The sequence below is a fragment of the Mesoplodon densirostris genome, chromosome 20 (genome assembly GCF_025265405.1).
Source record: "Mesoplodon densirostris isolate mMesDen1 chromosome 20, mMesDen1 primary haplotype, whole genome shotgun sequence".
NCBI lineage: Eukaryota > Metazoa > Chordata > Mammalia > Artiodactyla > Ziphiidae > Mesoplodon > Mesoplodon densirostris.
Window position 1 is genome coordinate 20,163,135 of NC_082680.1, and position 22,681 is coordinate 20,185,815.

The following is a 22,681-nucleotide window of genomic DNA, read 5'->3' on the forward strand; positions in this document are numbered from 1 at the left end:
GAATTTAAGACCAGACACTATAAAACTCTTAGAGGAAAACATAGGAAGAACACTCTTTGACATAAATCATAGCAAGATCTTTTTTGATCCACCTCCTAGAGTAATGGAAATAAAAACAAAAATAAACAATTGGGACCTAATAAAATTTCAAAGCTTTTGCACAGCAAAGGAACCATAAACAAGACGAAAAGACAACCCTCAGAATGGGAGAAAATATTTGCAAACGAATCGATGGACAAAGGATTAATCTCCATAATATATAAAAAGCTCAGGCAGCTCAATATTAAAAAAACAAACAACCCAATCCAAAAATGGGCAGAAGACCTAAATAGACATTTCTCCAAAGAAGACATACAGATGGCCAAGAAGCACATGAAAAGCTGCTCAACATCACTAATTATTAGAGAAATGCAAATCAAAACTACAATGAGGTATCACCTCACAGCAGTGAGAATGGGCATCATCAGAAAATCTACAAACAACAAATGCTGGAGAGGGTGTGGAGCAAAGGGAACCCTCTTGCACTGTTGGTGGGAATGTAAACTGATACAGCCACTATGGAGAACAGTATGGAGGTTCCTCAAAAAACTAAAAACAGAATTACCATATGACCCAGCAATCCCACTAGTGGACATATACCCAGAGAAAACCATAATTCAAAAAGACACATGGGGCTTCCCTGATGGCGCAGTGGTTGAGAGTCCACCTTCCGACGCAGGGGACACGGGTTCGTGCCCCGGTCCGGGAAGGTCCCACATGCCGTGGAGTGGCTGGGCCTGGGAGCCATGGCCGCTGAGCCTGCATGTCCAGAGCCTGTGCTCCACAATGGGAGAGGCCACAACAGTGAGAGGCCCTCATACCTTAAAAAAAAAAAAAAAAAAGACACATGCACCCCAATGTTCACTGCAGCACTATTTACAATAGCCAGGTGTTGGAAGCAACCTAAATGCCCATCAACAGACAAATGGATAAAGAAGATGTGGTACATATATACAATGGAATATTACTCAGCCATAGAAAGGAACGAAATTGGGTCATTTGTAGAGATGTGGATGGATCTAGAGACTGTCATACAGAGTGAAGTAAGTCAGAAAGAGAAAAACAAATATCGTATATTAACGCATATATGTGGAACCTAGAAAATGGTACAGATGAACTGGTTTGCAGGGCAGAAATTGAGACAGAGAAGTAGAGAAAAAAACGTATGGACACCAAGGGGGGAAAGTGTTGGGGGATGTGGGTGGTGGTGTGATGAATTGGGCGATTGGGACTGACATGTATATACTGATGTGTATAAAATGGATGACTAATAAGAAAAATAAATAAAAATAAATAAATGAAATACAAAGAGAAAAAAGTTCACTGAAAAAATAAATAAATAAATAAATAAATAAATATGTGTGTGTGTATATATATGTGTGTATATATATATATATATATGTGTGTGTATATATATATATGTGTGTGTATGTATATATATATATATATATGCCAGACCTAGTCACAGGGTCTCATCCAACCATAGGGGGCCATGAAGGTCAAGGCTACTTGGCACCCAGAAGATGGAAAGCTGCCAATATTCAGTGAGCAGCAATAATGGTTACTATAGTCTAGAAACAGTGAAGAACGGATTTGGTTTATAACTGACAATATTCAACAATGGCTCTCCCTGCATCGGAAAGAGGGCAATCAATGTAATTTAAGGTAGATACAAATAATAGGCTTTCTCATTTTAGGATTCACACAATTTGAGGAGAGAAAACTTTCCATGTGGGATAGTTGATAACTGTTGGTCTGTTACTCAAACGCTATCAACCCTAAGATTTTCGTTGGGAAATAACCCCCCAACCCATACTGAACCATATGGACGAACTGAGTTCTTAATCAGATGCAATGGTCAACATTTACTGGTCTAAATCAATCAACATAATCTTATCCACTTGATCACAGTGATTTGAAACAGAAGTAAGTATGTAACATAAATCATCCAGTCAGCACTGAATCCAGAATTTTAATTTTAAAGTTGAGAGAGAGACAATACTCTCTGAGTACAGACAAGAAAGATGTAGCCTTGGCAAATGTTAGCACCCACCACTTTGAGAGGGGCCACCCACACATGAAGATTACCATTTTTGACACTGTTCAACTGCTAGATTAAATCAACCTTGGAGTTTTATCATTTAATACAGTTTATGCTGACATTCTGTTACTGACAAAATAAAATCCAAAATGAACAATTTGACTCATAAGGCTTCAGACACTTTCATCAGTATAATCATAAGAAAGTAGGGTTTATAAATCAAAATAGAGGACTACTACTTACAAAGAAGTGGCACCAGAATTTCTCTTAGCATTGCATTACAATATAATTTGATAAAATTAACCAATCCCCTACTCCTTTTTTTGTCATATTGGCATAGCCTTTGATTTATTTTCTTATTTATTGAAATATAGCTTACTTCAAATAGTATATTAGTTTCAGGTATAAAACATAGTGATTTGATATTTTTATAGATTACACAAAATACAAAATTATCATAAAATATTGACTATATTCCCTGTGCTGCACATTACATCCCTGTAACTTATTTATTTATAGACTGGTAGTTCATACCTCTCATCCTCTACTCTTAACCTGTGTCTCTGTGTTGGCTCTTGCAAAGTTTTCTTATAGGAGAACTAAAAGACTTTGTCAATTACAGAGGAAAGTATTTAGAGTTCTTGAGACAATCTGAGATAGAGATAACAAAAAGAAATAGAACATTAAAAAAAATAGAGGCTGGCAAAACTGCAGAAAGCTGTGAGTTATGGAACTGACCCCTTACGATAAACAGCCCACACCCCAAAAATGTATGTTCAATAAAGTCCCCTAACCGGATGAATGCTTGGTATCAGAGATTTATTTTTATAAATGAGTTCCGCCTTAGTGCGGAGGTGGTACAGAAGCTAAGCTCCACATGGAGAAGCCAGAGCCCAAGAGGCAGAGAGGTCAGAACAAAATTACACCTCAACCCAAAAAATCAGCAAACAATTGGGTGAAAGCTTTAGATTGAAGAACGAATGATGAAATCTGGAAGGAGAGAAGATTAAAACTAAATAAAACTACACTTCAAGAAAACCTCTAGATTACTTTGAAAGATACATGAGTAGAATAATTTTACTTTCTCCACATTTTTCATTCCCAGAATCAACATACGGGAGCAAAAACGTTTCTCTTCTCCCACTGAAGAGCATTCAAATTGGCAGCGATGATTTATAAAGTCAAACACATCCACTCTGTGTACACTCCAATGAGAAGCAGTGGTCCAAAACTGTGCTATATAAAAGCCAGGCCAGGAGTCTTAAATGCTACTCCAGATTTGCCTTTAATAAGCAGAGGGACACTAGCTGGGCCTTACATGAAAGGGGATAGTATAAGACTGCCTTTGACTCTATGAATCTATGAAAAGTAGTAGTAACTTGGATATGTGACTTACTTAATATTTACCTCATGCCTATACTCTGTGCCAGTTACTCTGCTAGCCTATGACAATACACTATTAACCTATTTATATATGGCATTATAACTTTTAAATTCCTTTCCTGTACATCTGGTAGTTTCCTTGGAAAAATCCTGTGCAAGAGGATAACCAATCAATAGTATGCCCATTTCCCTGATGAGGAAAATGAGCTACAGTGAGGGCAAGGGATCTGTCCAATACTGAATAATCAATGGCTGAACCAAAGCTAGAATCCAAGACTTTTTATTCTAATTTAGGACGCTGTGACCAAAAAAAAAAGCACAGTAAAATGCTTTTTATTGCCCCAGAAAGAACAGTGAGTGATGGGGGGAAAAAAAGACCTTGATGCTGTGAACCAAAATGGAGTCATCTTGGAGAAGCAAAAGGTGCTTAAGAAGAAAATAATTTTGTTCGGACAGACAAGTTTGCAACACATAAATGCCAGCATTTTAATAAAGGAACAGTATCTCAGATCTGACTGAAGTAAACCACAGTCATAAATTACAGTACCTGAACTTCAATGAGTTTTTAAAAATACATCACCAACCAAAGATTAATCCCCAAGGTCAACAAGCACTGTCTGCAACATAGGAGAGCTAGTCCAGAGACAAATGACTCAGAGAAAGGAAGGGTTTCAACGCTGAGAGCAGTGACAAGCAAGGTGCCATGGGAATCAATATGGAAACTACGATGGCTCACCTTTTATTTTTAAGTCTGGGGAGGAAGCAAGGAGTAAGAATGCTGAAGCTTGCAAATGCTGGGAAAGAAAATCCTGAAGACAGGATAAGTTAGGAGAACATAACTGAATTCAGTATAACTTTGACAGAATTGGAGTCCAGGGAAATAATTTACTGACTAATGTAACTCAGCATGAGTAAATAAATATGAAATAGTAAGTCTAGTGACGAATATAGCAAAACCAGCAAGACACAGCAATAATGAGCAGAATCTGTATCCTACTGAGGTTTTCGAGTACCCAAAAATGGAATAATTCGGGCAATGGACCACTGCCCATGAGGAGCAGCTCTGATGCATCAATGCTGAATCTTTGGGATGCAGCATAAATAGTGTCATGGTTCTGTAACTCCGTTGTATATTCCACAGGTTCCTCGTTTTATTTTTTAGATTTTAGTTTTTGCCTGCTCTCACCTTTCACATGTAAATATTTTTTTTTCCCCCTGTGGTACACGGGCCCCCCACTGTTGTGGCCTCTCCCGTTGCGGAGCGCAGGCTCAGCGGCCATGGCTCACGGACCAAGCCGCTCCGCGGCATGCGGGATCCTCCCAGACCGGGGCACGAACCCACGTCCCCTGCATCAGCAGGCGGACTCTCAACCACCGCGCCACCAGGGAAGCCCTAAATTATTTTTTATTTTATAAAAATTGCAGGTATTTACGACCTAAGGAAATTAGAATTTACTGAGTCCAACAGCTTTTGTTTTACAGGTGGAGGAGACTGAGACTCTATATTAATTTTCTGTAAATTTAGGAGATGGCTTGTTCATCCTATCAATCTCTGAAACTTTCAAGAGTACATGAATCTCATTGCACGTGTCTGTATAGGACAATAACCTAGTCCTACAAGGCAGGAACAAGGGGATACCTTCTACGCTATGGATGTCTGATCCCTATAAGTACAGGGATACTTAAATTTATACCAAATGTCTATAACATAAATGTTATATGTCTACACTCTTAGCTATAATGAACAATACTAGTGTACTTGTATTTGGTGAGTGAAATTAACATTTCAACTGGAATTAGAAATGCCAGATTTAATAGCTTCCCCAAGATTTCACTACTTGCTATAATTCCAAAATTCCTTACAATTTATTATGGCACTCTGCAGCCATGCTAACATCTAATCCCATCTCGGTGCCAAAGCTACTTCTGCTAAATAGAAAGAAAATCATATTTTGTGACTGTCAGTGAGGAAAAGGACAGCAATCCCTGGAGGTGATTTGAGATGTAGAAGACTCCAAGGGCACTGAGAGAACAGAAGCCCTACCAAACCCCCTGCAGCAGCACACCTCCTAAAGAGGCATTTTGGGTGAAAGGGCGATGGGAAGTGGAAGCTCCTGGAAGAGCTTCAGAGAAGAATGGGCTGGAAGATGAGACTGGGCATTGCTGGAATCTCAGTAAAGAGGAGTCTTAGCTGCTGATGTGGCTTACCCTCCACTTACTCCTCTTCCTTCCAGTTCTACTGAAATTCCATCAATGGTCTTACATCTAACCAAAATTAAACAAATGGGACCTAATTAAATGCAAAAGCTTTTGCACAGCAAAGGAAACCATAAACAAAACAAAAAGACAACCCACAAAATGAGAGAAAATGTTTACAAACGATGCAACCGACAAGGGATTAATCTGCAAAATTTACAAATAGCTCATGCAGCTCAGTATCAATAAAACAAACAATCCAATCAAAAAATGGGCAGAAGACCTAAACCAACATTTCCCCAAAGAAGACATACAGATGGGCCAAGAAGTACATGAAAAGATGCTCAACATCACTAATTAGAGAAATGCAAATCAAAACTACAATGAGGTATCACCTCACACCAGTCAGAGTGGCCATCGTCAAAAGACTACAAATAATAAATGCTGAAGAGGGTGTGGAGAAAAGGGAACCCTCCTACACTGTTGTTGGGAATGCAAATTGATACAGCCACTATGGAGAACAGTATGGAGGTTCCTTAAAAACCAAAAACAGAGCTATCATATAATCCAGCAATCTCATTCCTGGGCATATATCTGGAGAAAACCATGGTTTGAAAGGATCCATGCATCCCAATATTCACTGCAGCACTGTTTACAATAGCCAAGACATGGAAGCAACCTAGATGTCCATCGACAGATGAATGGATAAAGAAGATGTGGTACGTATATACAATGGAATATTACTCAGCCATTAAAAAGAATGAAATAATGCCATTTGCAGCAACATGGATGGACCTGGAGATTATCATACTAAGTGAAGTAAGTCAGACAAAGACAAATATCATATGATATCACCTATATGCGGAATCTAAAAAATAATAACACAAATGAACTTATCTGCAAAACAGAAACAGACTCACAGACTTAGAAAACAAATTTATGGTTGCCAAAGGAGGAAAGGTTGGGGGGAGGGACAGATTGGGAGTTTGGGATTGACATATACACACTACTATATTTAAAATAGATAACCATCAAGGACCTACTGTATAGCACAGGAAACTCTGCTTGGGAAAAGAATTTGAAAAAGAAGAGATACATATATAACTAAATCACTTTGCTACACACATGAAACTAACACATTGTTAATCAACTATACTCCAAATAAAATAAAAATTAAAAAATAAATAAAATTTTAAAAAACAAGAACAAAATCAATAAGGGACTAATATCGGTGAACTGAGCTGAAGCCAGAGTACCCCCACTAAGAGGGCAGCCACTACTCAGCTCATGTTGCAATGTGGACTCCTCACGGCCAAAACTTAACATTTATTTTTTTAAAGAAAAGCTGAAAATATGAATTTTTATGTAAAATATTTAATTTTTAAGACAACAGTTCAGTTTTATTTTTAAAATACCATACTGACCAAACAAAATATATCTACAAGCCAATTGTGGCAAATGGCCGCCAATTGGGAAGTTGTATCCTGGTCCAAATTCTAGCTTCTAATATAAAAATAAATTTATTCCAGGCCAGAATATGTTAAGAGGATCTGTTTCCTTTTTTAATAGATCTTATGATAAGTAGCCTTATACGCCGTGGGGTTTTATAGGATTCACGGTTCCCCAGAACTATTATGAAAATGAAAGCAAGATGAATTTTTGCATGATTCATCACTGGAATTTGTTCAAAGAGTGGTCTGACACCTATAATCATCCCATCACCTGATACCTAATTTCAATTTTTACTTCCACAAAAAATTTGGATAATTTAGATTTTTAAGCAAAATTAGCAGTCTACTAAAAGCAACCAGGCAATATCTTAAGGACACTGAATCTCAAAACAAAACATTGGCCATCACAAATTACCAAATAGTCAAATAGAATGAAATCATAATATGAGAAACCTATGTTCACAATGACACAATTATTCTATTTTTGATTTTAGATTTCATAAGCTAATGGGCAAGGAGAGGAAAAGGATTTAAGTTAATATTACCAGCCAAAAAGCACAAACCTTGAGTGAACAAAATTTCTGTGGCTAGAATATAAAACACTTACTTATAGATATTATTTTAGATTTTAGTTGGAATGGCATTTCTGGATCTGAAACGTTTTATTAATCAGTGTATGAATTAGAAACAACTCTGTGAGAAACAGTTTTTTTAATTTGGGTCTTTTTTTTTGCAGGGGGGTGTTGTATTTACCCTCTTCATCTATTTCTTACATGCCTGATAAGTCAAAGAGAAATATGTAGGTGTAGGATGTTTATTTTTTGTTCTTGGACCATCTCTTTAAAAGGAGCATGAAAGTAAAGTTTAAAGAATAAGAGAAATCAAGAATGACAACAAGTGTCATATCTAATTTTAAGCATTACACCTGAAATTAGTGTCATTATATTAGGTATTGCATCTGCATGATACTACAGGCTTAGGGTGCAAATTAAGTTAATTTGGAATAAGAAAAATCAGGTTTCAGAGATAAAGAGTATAATAAAAATATATAATTTGACTTGCAATATAAACAATTTTTAAGCTACTGCTGATTCTTACTATAATTTCTCACATTAACAGGTGAAAAATAAGAAAGAGACTGCTAGGTTGCCTCCAATATTTATTTCTTCCTCATTAAAAAAAAAAAAAAAAGCCCTGCTTTGTATCTGAGTGCATCACTGCTTAGAATAAAGGCTTCTTTTCCCAAGTTAACCTTGAATCCTGGTGTGGCCATGCGGCAAACTTCTGGTCAATGGGATGTGATCAGAAGTGATTTGTGCAACTTTTGAGCCTTGACATTAAAACTAAGTGCACTCTCCTCTTTATCTCTGCACCATCTTATTAGCTGGAGTGCAGACAAGGTGATGGGCCATCTTGAACTACACAGTAACAGGCAATGCCCTAGGGATGCTGCAGAAATGATGTGGAATGAACCTGGGTCCCTGGCACCAGGCCGTCCTCATATCATCCACCCTGGCCTAGTTATGGCCAGACCACATATGAAAGAGATAACACATATCTTGCTTAGGCCAGTGTAAATTTAGGTCTGTGTTACAGTACCTGAATAACCTAACAAATACAAAATTTGGTTATAACAAGATCCAGAATAACTAGCAATCAAATCATTTAGAAGTCAGTTGCAGCAACACAGAAAGTGCAAAAAAGGAAAACTAGTGCCCTTATGATGCCTGAGAAAGCATTTGGGGAAATTATCTGCAATCCTGGGAGGCAGACCATGTGACCCTGAGCTTGAGGGAAAATCACAAAACTGATATGTATTGGTTGTTTCTTGTCACTTTCAGCAAAGTTGAACAAGAGCTACTAAAAGCAATGTGAGCAAAGTTCTATGCTGAAATTGAAAGGAATTTGGCTCTTTTTTTAAGGTAGACTTTCGCAGCCCAACGTCTGAAATTTAAGGTGACTAAGAATCTGGTAACTTGGGGCTTTGCAAAATTGATCAAGCCAACTGAAATAATTTTAAGATGTGAATCTCAAAAGGTAGTTTCAGTGAGAGATAACTCTGTGGCCCCAAAGCTTTCTCCCTTAAAGACCAGACAATGTGAGCCAGTTGAGCAGCTAAAAATCAGATTGCGATTACTGCCTTATCCTCAGCTTATTTTCAAGTGGCAGATTCTCTCCAAGAATGTATCTCTGAACTCACTACAGATGTGACTTGTGCAGATTAATGGACAATGAGGAACCTTCCAGACAGCAATATCTGGAATCATAGAGAACGATGAACAAAAAAGATTCTTCCAGAGAGCAAATCAGGAGATGCCCTAACCAAGGAACTTACTCATCTACCAGTTTAGGACTCTTTTCCTGCCCAGCTGCCCGTGATATTTTATACAGATCGCTGACTTCTGATGTTTCCCATTCTTGCCTTTTCAAATAGTAGATTGTAATATGGCCATGCCATCATTATTGTCCATTACATGTACTGGGGGGACAGACAACTTGTTGTGTAATTCAGAGGTGATATACATGGAGAAGCATATCTCAAACATCTAAATCTTTTAGTTGAAGATGGTCCTGGTACAGAAATTTGGATTGTCTTTCTTGAGAAGGAGTGACTGTGTTCTATACATGGGAAGAAGAGAATGCATTGGTATTTGTGTGACCAAGAGGATGCATATGGTAAAGACTATTCGTTTCCAAATACCCATTCTTCCCTTATCTAAGAATAACAGATACTGAGATTTATTAATAGATTTTTAGCTGGCCTAGGGTTGCCAGAATACAGACTATATTCCTCAAATTTCTCAATATTCCCAAAATCCATATAACAAAGCCTTGGCCAATGATGTATGAGAAAAAAGTCATATGAACTCCTCAAAAAGTTAAACATTAAATTACCATATGGCCCAGCAATTCCACTCCAACGTATGTACCTGAGAGAATTTAAAACATACGTCCACACATAGACTTGTACATGTTTGCTCATAACAACATTATTCGTAACTGCCAAAAAGTGAAATCAATACAAATATCCATCAACTGTTCAATGGATAAATAAAATGAATACATCCATATGATGGAACAGCATTCTGCAATTAAAAAGTATAAGATACATATATATGCTATAACACAGATTCACCTTGAAAACATTCTAAGTGAAAGAAGGAAATCACAAAAGGCCACATATTGTATGACTCCGTTTATGGGAAATGTCCAAAATAGACAAATCCATAGAAAAAAGAAAGTAGATGGATGGTTGCCAGAAAATGGAGAAGAAGTGGGGAATTGGGAGGTAGGGGTTTCTTTTTGGAGTGATAGAAAAATTTTGGAATTAGACAGTGGTGATTATTGTACAACTCTGGGAATATATTAAAAAACACCAAATTATACATTCTAAAATTTTTGAGTGTGAATTTTATGTTTTGTGAATTTTACCTCAATAAAAAAAGTAATACAAGCAATTCCCAGGTCATATAAAAAAGAGGTGTGTCCTCTCTTTCTTTCCTTCAGCTCCCTGGCTGGAATGCAGATGTGCTGGTAGGGACTGTCTCAGATATGTAGAGGAAGGCAACTCACTAAGCGGAGAGTGAGACGGAAGAAGCTTTGTGTCTCATACTGCAGAGTTAACTAAGCAACACTGGACAGCACTGTCCTAGACGGTCAGATGGAAAATAATTAAAATTCAATTTAGTTTAAACCTTTGTTATTTAGGGTCTCTGTTACAGCAGCCAAACCTTTATTATAATTCAAGTATTAGAAGGAAAATTACGTAACTTCCAGAATTGCTGGTAACTTACTGTTATTATCTTTTAACTTCTGTCCCACCGTCATACAGAGATTGAGATTCTAAGTAGAAAGCACATCTAGAGATGCAGAGTTGTGCTGTCTCTGGGTGCCTAAGCTTTGTCATTAGACAACCTTAAAATTAAGTCCTCTGGCACATGCTCCCCTTATGACTGATTATTTAATCCCCACAGCCAAATGTTTCCATGGGTAAACTGAAAATAATAATATCAGCTTTATGCCTAACATATCACTAGGGCTCAATAAATTGTAGATTTTTAGACACAACACTCACACTTGGGGTATTGTTGGAGGTTTTGATTTTTCTTTATACGTGCAAGTTTTTCTCCACGGAAATCATTACTTTTATTTCTTTGTCCTCTGCTTTTTAAACGCTCTCTAGCTCTAAAACTGATTGCTGACCATACAATGAAAACCTGCTTCTTGATTAATGTTCAGTATTACCAATTAAAAAATGAATGGGAGCAGTCAACAGCTCTGATTGGCTACGGCTAATAGTAACTAAATGAACAGGTAGAATAAATAAGAAATATTCGTGATAGGCTATTTTTTGAAAGCAATTCAAATTAGACACTTTTGTATAAACGCTCTGGGGGTACCAGTGCTCTTGAAAAGTTGTTATTCACGCCCATGAGATGCAGAAACCAAACTGCAATCGCCAAAAACCTGTGTCATTCAGCCAAATGCGTGGTGCCAAGTCACAGTTGGCAGTCAGGAAGAAAAAATGCCAAATTACTGTACTGTCTGACGCCTTTAAATGAACCTTAAATGAACAATTCATCTCTTGAGCTCAATATGCTATAGGCATGTTACTTCTCCCTGTGTCTTCAATGGTCTTTCCTGTGTCCCTATCTGTGTCCAAATTTCCACTTCTTATGGTCAGTTTGGATTAAAGTCCACCCTAACGACTTTGTTTCAAATTAATTACCTCGATAAAATCCCTATTTCCAAATATAGTTACATTTTGAGGTACTGAGGGTTCAGACTTCAACCTATGAGGGCTTTAGGGGATACAACTCGGCCCACAACAAATAGAAAAATAGCAGTCATTTTAGTGAGACTGATTAGACTCTTCAGATCGTAACTTTTTGAGATTATCACCCAAAACAATCTTGAACCAAACGTACCACTATCTTATCTTTCTTCCTTTGCATAAGCTATTATATCACATCCTTCATTGTCTTTACAAACTAAAGAGTCCATTTTTCCAAGTTTTACTTTCTGTACCAACTCAGGATCAGCTAGTTTGATTCTCTCATAACCTTTTCAAGCAGACAGCTTCTAAGCATATAATAAGCCTAATATTATGCCAACTGTCATCTCCCACCTCCTTCCCACTCCAAAAAGAAACAGTTAAAATGTTGGCTTAAAGACATTTGGCTTTTATTAACCTCACTAAGTCTCGGTTTTTGCCACGATGAAATGAATATAATAATGGTCCATCTTATAAATGTGTTGTGAGGTTTAAAAGAAGCAACGATATATGGAAAGTGTTTAGCATCATAGCCAACGTGTAAGAGATTGCTCTGTAAATATTTCTTCTTCTGTTTATTATTAAATCACATACAATTTTACCATAATCTTTAATAATTGTATTTACATTTAAAATTATTGGATAGTGTGAAATATTTCAAATTAATTAGAAATACAAGCAATGCAAAAACTACACAATAAAAAAGCAAGACACCCTAGTTGATTAGTTCCTATTATAGGCATATTTACTGCCCTCTGGTGGCCACTGCCTTAACAGAGCCATTACTAAAGGAAATGTGTACCAAAAATTCTGTACCACAGTCCTTTAGAAAATATTATCAATCTGTATTAATAATTAAGGGAATCATTAGATATAAGCAATTATACCCTGACATTTGATTCTGAGAAACTAAATATCTCTACTTTATAAAACCACAGTCTTTAAAAATTTGTGTGCTTATAAAAAGATTCATTTGGGGAACTCTTTAACTGACTTGGGAGACCTTCACAAGACTTTAGTTTTGCTGTCATTTAAACATTTGCCCAGCTGAATTTTGAAAAAGCACTGAATTAGATCAGTGTTTTCATAAATGTTGTTTTCTTAAATATCTGGCCAAAGTTACACGGTTACTTTTAAGGACCCATATGACAACCTTGCTTTACATCATCATTACCATCTTTGCTCAAGTGTATGTCTAGCTTAGTTTCAGCTCTATTCTTAATGTTTCCATAACATTTTCGTATTAATTTAAATATCCCAACCTGGAAGAGATTAAAATTTTTAACACATGACTTTTTTTCCCACTAATGCAAATCCATCAGTCTTGATCATTTTAATAAGAAAAATTATAGAGGGATAGGCAGAATACTGGATTTAAGAGTTAACTGTTTTTTAAGAAATTATAGAAAACATCAATGATTGAAGTTGAGTATCAAGAAGAACCTGATACAGTCTAGGGAAATTTCATTAATCCAAAGAAATCTCTATCTCAACCTTTCTTTTTTTAATGTAAATTATTGTTATTATAATATAATAACAATTTAAGAGATATAAATATAAGCCTAAGTTTAAGTTTTTACACATTTATAACACCTAAAGTAGTTTTTTAAAATGAGAACCCACAAAACTACTTCAAATTAAGAAAATTAATTTCACAATAGTCACTAAATTGCTGATTGTAACTTAAATATGATACTGTTCTGGGGAAGGCAGCTGGTCTATCCCACCGTGAGCTGGGTAAGGACTCAATTCTTCCACATTACCTACCCTATTAAAACTCCTGCGAAATTTTGTTTCATGTTGAAAATCTCAATATCCCTTAAAACTCTGTTGACAGGTCCTATAATTTATCCATATTCAGAGTTTCTTAACCTCTTCTCTGAACTATTTTCTTACCTACAGTTATTTCCATCAATAAGAATCTGATCAGAATTGAATTAACTGGAAGGCTACCTCTGCATGTATCCATCTGTATATCTATGCTGCCAAGCCATGTTTGGCTTCTTACTCAAATTACAGCATTGTTAATGCAAGTTAATTTATTATGCCTCATGACCATTTGCTGACATATATTTTGCTTGTAACAGTTTTAAGACACATCCACAATTTTTTTGACAACTCATTCCATTAAGAAGTGGTATCTATATCCTCTCCCTTTGAATCTAGGCTGGCCTTAGTGACTCAACGGAATCAACAGAATACAGCAGAAGTGACGCTATGTGACTTCAAAAGCTGGATCATAAAAGATGCTGTTGCTTCTTCTTTGCTCACTGGAGCACTCATGTTTGGAGCCATGAGCCACCATATAAGAAGGACCACTCCGATGCCACCATGCTGCAAGGAAGCCCAATCCACCAGAGAAACCATGGGTAAGTGCTCTGGTTGAAAGATCTAGTCACTAAATTTATTCACATTAACTTCTGTGCATCAAATTTTACTTTAGGGTCACAGAGCTTTGCCCTGTGTTCTTACGTTCTTCCCCTGTTGATCAATGAATTTTCTGAGATTTTATCAGGAAAAATAGTTGAAAACAAAAAGACAATATTTCTAAAATTCCAACACGGCTGATTATTGGTAGCAGAGTTCAGAGGTGTTAACAAAACACAATCTGATATAAAATACTGGCCAGGGACCTTCAACACCCTCCAGAAGAAAATTTGAAGAATCCAAACATAAATCTTTTAAAAAACTGATACGCTACTGTGTAGTTTGTTTAATGCTAAATATATATCTTTATCTAGAAAGGATCAGAGACCAAAGGGACATTTTTTGTTTAACACTCTTTGACACATATTATTAATACAGTCATTTGCACTTCTAGGTGTTTAGCAATTCACCAAGGAAAGCCTCTTGTGGGAATTATTATATCTGAACAGCTGTAAGTTGACTGATATTTTTTAAAAAAAGAAGATAAACAGAAAGAGGTAACCATCCCACTTTCCCATACCAGTTAAAACTAGGTAGTTAAAAAAATACTGTACAGATTTTATTTTTAATGCTTAATGAGAATAGAATGTTGGAATAAGCAAATTGTTGCTACCCTAAAATTATGAGAAAAAATATTTGGAACTTGGTCCATGCTTTTTAAACTTCCAAATTTATGCTTATTGCTTATATGCACTCTGTCTTTCTTTAGGAGGCCAAAGTTCCAAAAAGAATAAAATAAAATTATTCTCCTTGAAGTTAAGTAGATGCTAGTCAGTTATAATTGAAAACACCTTTCCTCTGTCTGTCTAACCAACTGTTTTATTCTTTTCATTATCCAAACGTCCTACCAAATCTCTCTTTAAGGTACATTGATTGTTGCATTCATAATTTTTTATAAAGGCATTTGTAACAAATCTAGATGCTAAACACTTTGCTTCTTTGGGATTGGTGTAAACAGTTTTCTAGTGATTCTAAGCACAGAACTGAGAAGCCAGGGTCTGCCAGTACAACAGAGTCATCTGCAGTAGAGGTAGTCAATGCCCAAAGCTATACATCAATTCACAGCCGGCAAGAGTGCAGGCTGGACTTTTCAGGCTCCTGTGAGTGAGTGAGTCAGTGAGTGTGTGTGTGTCTGTGTGTTTAAACAAACATCAGTGCAGTCCCATGAATTCTCCTTTCAATGTGTTACCTGCTTAGTATGAACATGATAACGAGAAGCAAACATTTCTAGTATTTTGTTTTCCTTCATGAGCAGAAATTAAGTATAGAAACCAGAAAAACACACAGTCATGTCAACTGTTACTTACTTAGTACCACCTGTGTGCTATACTGATACTGGGTGGACTAAGTACTTTATTTCCTCTGTGATCTTTATTATCTCCTTCCTTCGGCTGACTTCAGGTTTTGTTTGTTCTTCTTTTGGGGCTAAGTACTTTGGATAAAGCTCAGTCAATCCTGAAAAACACCGATTTTGCAGATGAGGAAACTGAGGCTCACTGAGATCAAGTGATGATGTGTTCTGGTTATATAACAATGATGGCATGCAAACAAAAGAAGGATTTACACCTGGTTTCTTCTGATCTCAGTGTCAGATTAAACTACAAAATAATTTTAATATTCAATAATCAACACAGTGAAATCCTTTTTTCTCCTATCAACAAAACTTATGGAAAAAATCTCTGAATAAAGTGTTATCAATACTGCATTTTATTTAAATATGAAACAGTTTACTTGCTTAAGTCTTCCTAGGTCCATGAACTCCAATTTAATTCTTCTCTATAAAAATTCAGCATTTTGTAGTTTCTCTGTCAGAGGTAAAAATGACCTTAAATAGCCTGATCTGTTTCAGATGCCAAGGCTCTAAAACTTCATACTTAAAAATAAACACTATTTATACATATTATTTGTACACCTGTTGTCTCATGAAAATTTCAAAACTAAAATTAATAAAAATTGGTTTTCAGTCATTTGTAAGTGAAGTTACATTGATTAAGTCTCATACACTACTTGTTGAACATAAATATGCAATGAAAATCCATTTTTATGAGGTCACTGACAAATTTTCCAAAGTTAAGGCTTGAAAACAGAAACTGTAATATTATTATACATTATTATGACAGATTAATATATAGGTGTAAATTTTCAATTTCTACAGAAGAATATTAACATATTTTAAAGTATCAATCTATCACTTTTTCCTTTTTTAATCTGTAATGAAGATTTAATTTTTAATTGTAATTAAAAAAATTTTATTGTATATTGAAAAGTCAGTAAAAGAAAATTTTCACTGCATATTTTTCTGGCCATCATTATTATGTATTTCATTTCATAATTATTATTGAAAATATATCATGCTGTAGAGAAATATTAAGTACATTAGGCATGTCACTTCTGTGAGGTATATAACATGCTGTTAATAAATTCCTTTTCTACTTAAAGTAGTCAGAATGGATCCTGTTATTTGCAACTAAGAACTCCAATCTTTATAAAAGGAGGATGAAAGGGATTGTTTTAAAAGAGATTTCAAAGGCCTAGAAGCCACACTGCAGAACTGCCCTAAAATAAAGAAATACATAAAAGAATAACAAGAGTCTTGTGATTATTATGTTATGTCTCTAAGACTCAAATAATATTACAATTTCACTTCATATTTATTTTTAAATGGTAGCAAATACTTCAGTGTCTACCCCTTCCAAATTTCCATTTGGAGGGCCTCCATCCAACCAAATATTGATAATACTACTAAATGTAAAGTTTCACTTATGTGTCATATGTTAAAGCAGATACTGAGTCCAGAAATAGAAATAAGGCCTACATTCTTGCCTTCAAGGGATTTACTGTGTTATTTGGGCAGAAAGACACATACATTAAAAAGGTAAGTTGCACACCTCAAAGGTCAATATGCAAAGGTGACAGGACTGTTCTAAGTATATTAAATATTGAAATTAAAAAAAATATATATTATTAACTTTCCCATTGTTCAACATTCAGTTATGCCATTAGGAACAAAGTTCTATAAATGTTTTTTTTGAGTTATAAGGAATAATAACAAGAATAACAACTAACATTAACGGCTTCTTTTGTGCTAGACACTCTTCTGGGTGCTGCATATACTTGAATTTATGAACTGAGATTACGTTGAACCTTCAGCTAGCTTTCAACCTTAAAAAATGAAAATCAATGAATCATTAAATAAATACAACCCAAACTTACGGGAGTAAAATTTATCAGGGGTAAATAAAGTTATATTTCTTATGGTTTTCAAATTTCACTTTTAAAAATTACTTAAAATATAATGTTTTTTATAATTTCTTTTTTTTTTTTTTTTTTTTTTTTTTTGCAGTATGCGGGCCTCTCACTGCTGTGGCCTCTCCCGTTGCAGAGCACAGGCTCCAGACGTGCAGGCTCAGCGGCCATGGCTCACGGGCCTAGCCGCTCTGCGGCATGTGGGATCCTCCCAGACCGGGGCACGAACCCGTGTCCCCTGTATTGGCAGGCGGACTCTCAACCACTGCGCCACCAGGTAAGCCCTAAAATATAATGTTTTTTAAATGTATTTCTCCTTTCTTGTGTTCCCATTTCCTGAATACGTTCCACACTTTTTCTCTTCTATGGACGATCAAAGGCTTCTTTCCCCTTCACAGACATGGTATTCTGGATATCCATCACTGCACATATGACCCTATGGCATGCTCCCCTGTATCTCTGAGCTGTCTCCATCATTAGAGAAATTGTATGCATTATCACAAAATGCAGAGGACATAAACTACCTTAAGTAAGAATGATCTAAAGTGCCATCTGCATTCTAAAAATCATTTTCACCAGGTGAAAGAGCTTCTTTACATAATTGATTTTACTTAATTGTTCATTTGTTCTCCACTATGGTGTATTAAATAAAGCAGCTCATAAACTTTAAATAAATGCATAAGTGCATTGACAGTCTTCTCAAACGAATGCTTTTTAAAGGCAACACCTTTTGTAATCAATACTATTAACTTATTAACTTCTGTAATAGTTGACGCATTATGAATTCATTTGGTGTTAATGCACAGGTGCCAGTTTTTCTGGAGGGCTGTGACAAAAGGCAATAAGAAAATGAGGAGGTATACTTTTGAAGAGACAAACAGATTATAGCTTTAATAAAAACTATGTATCCATTTAGCAGCTCACTAAAGTGGAGATACTCAATGCTATAATACAAGGCACAGAGGCTAAAATTTAGAAATACCTACGAAAGAGAGACTGGCCAGTCTTTGAAAATCTCTGCTCATTCTCTCAAACCTAAGGCTTACACAGCTCTAAAGTTTAGAAGTAAATTACATCACACCTACGTGTGTTCTTTGGCGATTCCTAGGCCTCCTGTAGCACCGTGCCCTCTCAGACCCATCCTTCCCCACAAGGTGCCTAAAGCCTTTGAAATCCTAGTTCTGCTCTTCCCCACCCCCACCCAAAGCCTCTCATCACAAAAGCAACAGATTAATGTATTTATTCAAAGGATTAAAAAAAAGAGAGAACATAGTGTGTATGGATTCTGCCCTCATACAGGGTGTCCACATTTTTTAGTTTTATAAAAACAAATCCATTGAGACTGTTCCAAACCCAAAACTATAAGATAAGTCTTCAGACTAGGAGAAAAATTCCAAGAAAATTCTAACAACTCTATGATTTGAATTTCAGAAAATAGCAGTTAGGGTCCTACTTCACTGAACATTACCTTTGATTTGTAGATGTAACCAGAATCTGATTCCCATGCTCACTCCCATCCCCAAAATATCAACTGCCTTGAAGTTTCTGCATTACCTGTACACAGCAGGAACACCAACTGCCTCTCATCAGCCAGTTACACCCAGAGTTATTCCACCCCAAGCTGCTACTTTTAGACTCATATTACTCACACAACGCCCTTCATCCTCCTTAGCAATATCACCCTTTTATTGAAAACTAATGGGCTTTCTCTTTAACTAATTTCCAGCATCATCATCAGTGACTTCAATATCCAAATTCATTAGTGATACATAAGCCTAACCTTATACTCCTGTGATTCTCTAACCTTCAACTGTACTCCATTCAGTCACCTACTCACATGGTCAACCCTCTCATTATATCCTTCTCCTTACCATATAGATTTGTGCCTCTATTAATTTATGGTCACTGACCTCAACAAAGGAACACTTCCCAGCAACTCATTTCCAACTTGGAATCTCTTTTAAGTTCCAGCCCTCATCACCTTTTCATCAGCCCCAAATTTTATCTGACTTATTTCACTGCAAAATATGCAATATGTCAGAAAATAACCTCTATAGTTCTTACAATAAACATGCAAACCCATCTGCATCTGCACGTATCCCCTCCTGCCTCTCTGCTTTTTAAGAGAAGAGCTTTACTCTCTTCCCATCCAAAACCTTCATCTTGTGCTAATGATCCCGTTTTCTCCAACTCCACATACACGTATTCAGCTCCTAGGGACTTCACTTTTCAAGCAGGCATTCCCTCTTCTCTCTGTTGGCTTCTTTTCATCAGCATTTAAATCTACTCAGATCTTCCTCCAATCAAAAAACAAAACAAAACGTATCCTGCCCTCCCCATCTCTCTCTAAAGGATTTTTCTACATGCACTGATTGTTAATTCCTCACAGCTCACGCTTCCCTACTCTGCTTCTCCTTCTAGGTTTCTCCAGGATATAAAGAAACCAGCTTGCACCAATTCATGAGAGCTAATTGTGTGCACCTTTTCCCAGCTTCAAGGGGATGTTAACACTGGTAGCTCAAAAATAAGTAACAGTAGGAATGCTTACCCATGGAAATTGGCAAATGCTACAAATCTATGAATCAGCTTTGTTACTTTTTTTATTTATCTGCACACTGCTGTTTGTCTTCTTCTACAATCCCCCAAATGCCATTTCTCAGCATTTCTCAGATGCTACTGTAAACACACTAACTTTTTATCCTTCTTTTCATTCTCAGAAATTCAAACATCACCAACGTATTGAGAATTCTCACATATGCCACCAGCCCAACACTCGCTCCATAAATCTACCCAAATTCTCCTTGTTTCTCTCCATTTAAATTTTCTCATGTACACGTCAAACTTAATATTTCCGAAATTGAGCTCATGTTGTTTCTTCCAAAAGATGGGTGCCTTCTGCCATTTTTCAGTAAGTGACTCAGTTGCTCAAACAAGAAAATTGGGTATTATCCTCGACTCTTCGACCTTCCTTCATTGCAAGTGTATTCTACCACCTAAGTATTTCTCAAATTCACAAACTTCTTTTCTTTTGTTGTTCTATAGCCATAAGCTATAATTTACGTTACTTCAACAGCCTTCCAAATTGTTTCTTTGCATCCAGAATTGTTCCAGCTCAATCCATTATCATCACTACAACAATAATATTTTTAAAAAACAAATTTAAAAATCATGTTACTCTCCTACTTAAAACCCTAAGTGTTTCTGATAAAGTCCGAAACCTTTTCACAGTTCATTAAATATTTTCTAATCCGGCTCCTGATGACCTGCCCAGGTTCACCTCTCTCTTTTCTAGTTTGCTGTCTGCTACAACCATTTCGAAGGCTTTCAGTCTCCCACCTTTGTCACGCATTTGCTTTTCCACCTCCCGAAGTCCTCTACTTCCTCCTGTGTCATCAGTTGTTGCCTCTAATTTTTAATTCAGTAACTGTTTTTCTTTCTACACCTTTAATTTTGCATCCTGTACAGTCATCCCTCGGTATCAGAGGATTGGTTCCAGGATCCCCTGCAGATACCAAAATCCCTGGACATTCAAGACCCTTCTATAAAATGGCATAGTATTTGCATGTTTTATAACTTTACTTTCAAAGAATTACATTATCATACAGTATGCCTCCCTTATAAATGGAGAAACTGTGTATCAGTCTATCATCAAATGTAAGTGTTTTTAATGTAACAATGTTTTAATACTATATTATGAATATGATTGTAATACTATGTGCCATAAAAATTGTATAAAGATTCATTACTTTATAGGTGGCTACCATGAAGCAATCTTATAGATTGCACTAGGCTACCACCAGAAAGCAATCGTACTGCAGCTTCTTTAATTATCAATGTATAAATCATTATACCTGTAAATAAATATGAATTTCTCTTTCACATTATCTTTTCATTTTTGATGCCTAGTGTTAGTAATACATATAACATCCACAGTGTTTTGTATCATATAAGACAACACTGATGCAGGTACTGACACATAAAGGATTCATTTTGTAACCAGACAAAATAAACTTAGGTTATCGATAAATACAGTATAGAACTGTAAATGTATCTTCTCTTCCTTATGATTGTCTTAATAACATTCTCTTTTCTCTGGCTTACTTTATTGTAAAGATATAGTATGTAATACATATCACATACAAAATATTTGTTAATCAAATGTTTACGTTATCGGTAAGGCTTCCAGTCAACAGCAGGCTATTGATAGTTACTTTCTGGGCAGTCAAAAGCGATATACAGATGTCCCACTGTGCGGGGGAGGGGGAGAAGTGTTGTTGCCACTAACCCCCCCACTGTTCAAGGGTCAACTGTAACGTAAAGACGTGAATATCACTATAAGAAAAAAGTTCTTTCTTTTGCACTGTACTATTATCTGAGCCTATAGTCACTAGTATATTATAAGGTAAAGATGTGACATGTATCTTCTTTATGCATAATATAAAAATATCAAAGTGCCTAGCACAAAGCCAGGTACATCATAGACCTCTATCAAAGTTTGCTTAATGTGAATACTTGCCAAATATATAAAGTTATAGATTTGTAGAAAAATGTGAGCATCCTCTTAAGGATAAGAAAATGATTCCCCTCTTCTCTGTTTATAACCTATACTCTTAAAAAAAAAACCAAAACTTTGCAAGTATTTGCAGGTGTGAGGCTTTGTGTATCCCACACTGACCTGAGCAGACATGTGGTATAATGGGACAACTGCCAGAAAAAGTTCTTCTGCCCCAAAATGTTGTGTCCTCTGGTTTGCTGACCAATGTCAGTAATCTTCCACTTTAGTTAATTTAGAATTTGAATGCCACAATTAAAAGTACTTTTACTCTCAAAAGGGAAAGTCACAAGAAACCACTGATTAACCACTGCTGCCTTTATTGGTTTCTTGGTTAAATACTAAGCTACCTAGGAAGGCATTCAAGGCTAAGGACAATGAGAAGTTTCAGAATGAAAAGTTTGGGAAAGAAATAGAGTGGAGAGAGAGCTGGGCAACTGGGCCGCCAAATGAGGCCACAGAGACTTCAAAGGCAGGAAGCATTTCAGAAAGGGAAGCAGAGGGGAGCTCCTCTATGTCACAGTTCTGCCCAGGGCTATCCCAGCCAGGGACCATTATATTTGCTTTATTTA

General features: G+C 36.2%; 1 long non-coding RNA gene across 2 annotated transcripts in view; it reads left to right on the forward strand.

The window, feature by feature from the left end:
- The window catches only part of LOC132481307 (uncharacterized), a 35,858-nt gene extending 14,474 nt beyond the window's left edge, over positions 1–21,384 (forward strand). The window contains exons 2-4 of one of the 2 annotated variants that reach the window (XR_009530806.1): positions 14,051–14,253; positions 17,655–17,834; positions 19,979–21,384. This is a non-coding gene — a long non-coding RNA (uncharacterized LOC132481307). The remainder of the gene's footprint in view (positions 1–14,050; positions 14,254–17,654; positions 17,835–19,978) is intronic. The other variant, XR_009530805.1, reaches the window with a different exon arrangement.
- The last annotated feature ends 1,297 nt before the right edge of the window (positions 21,385–22,681 follow it).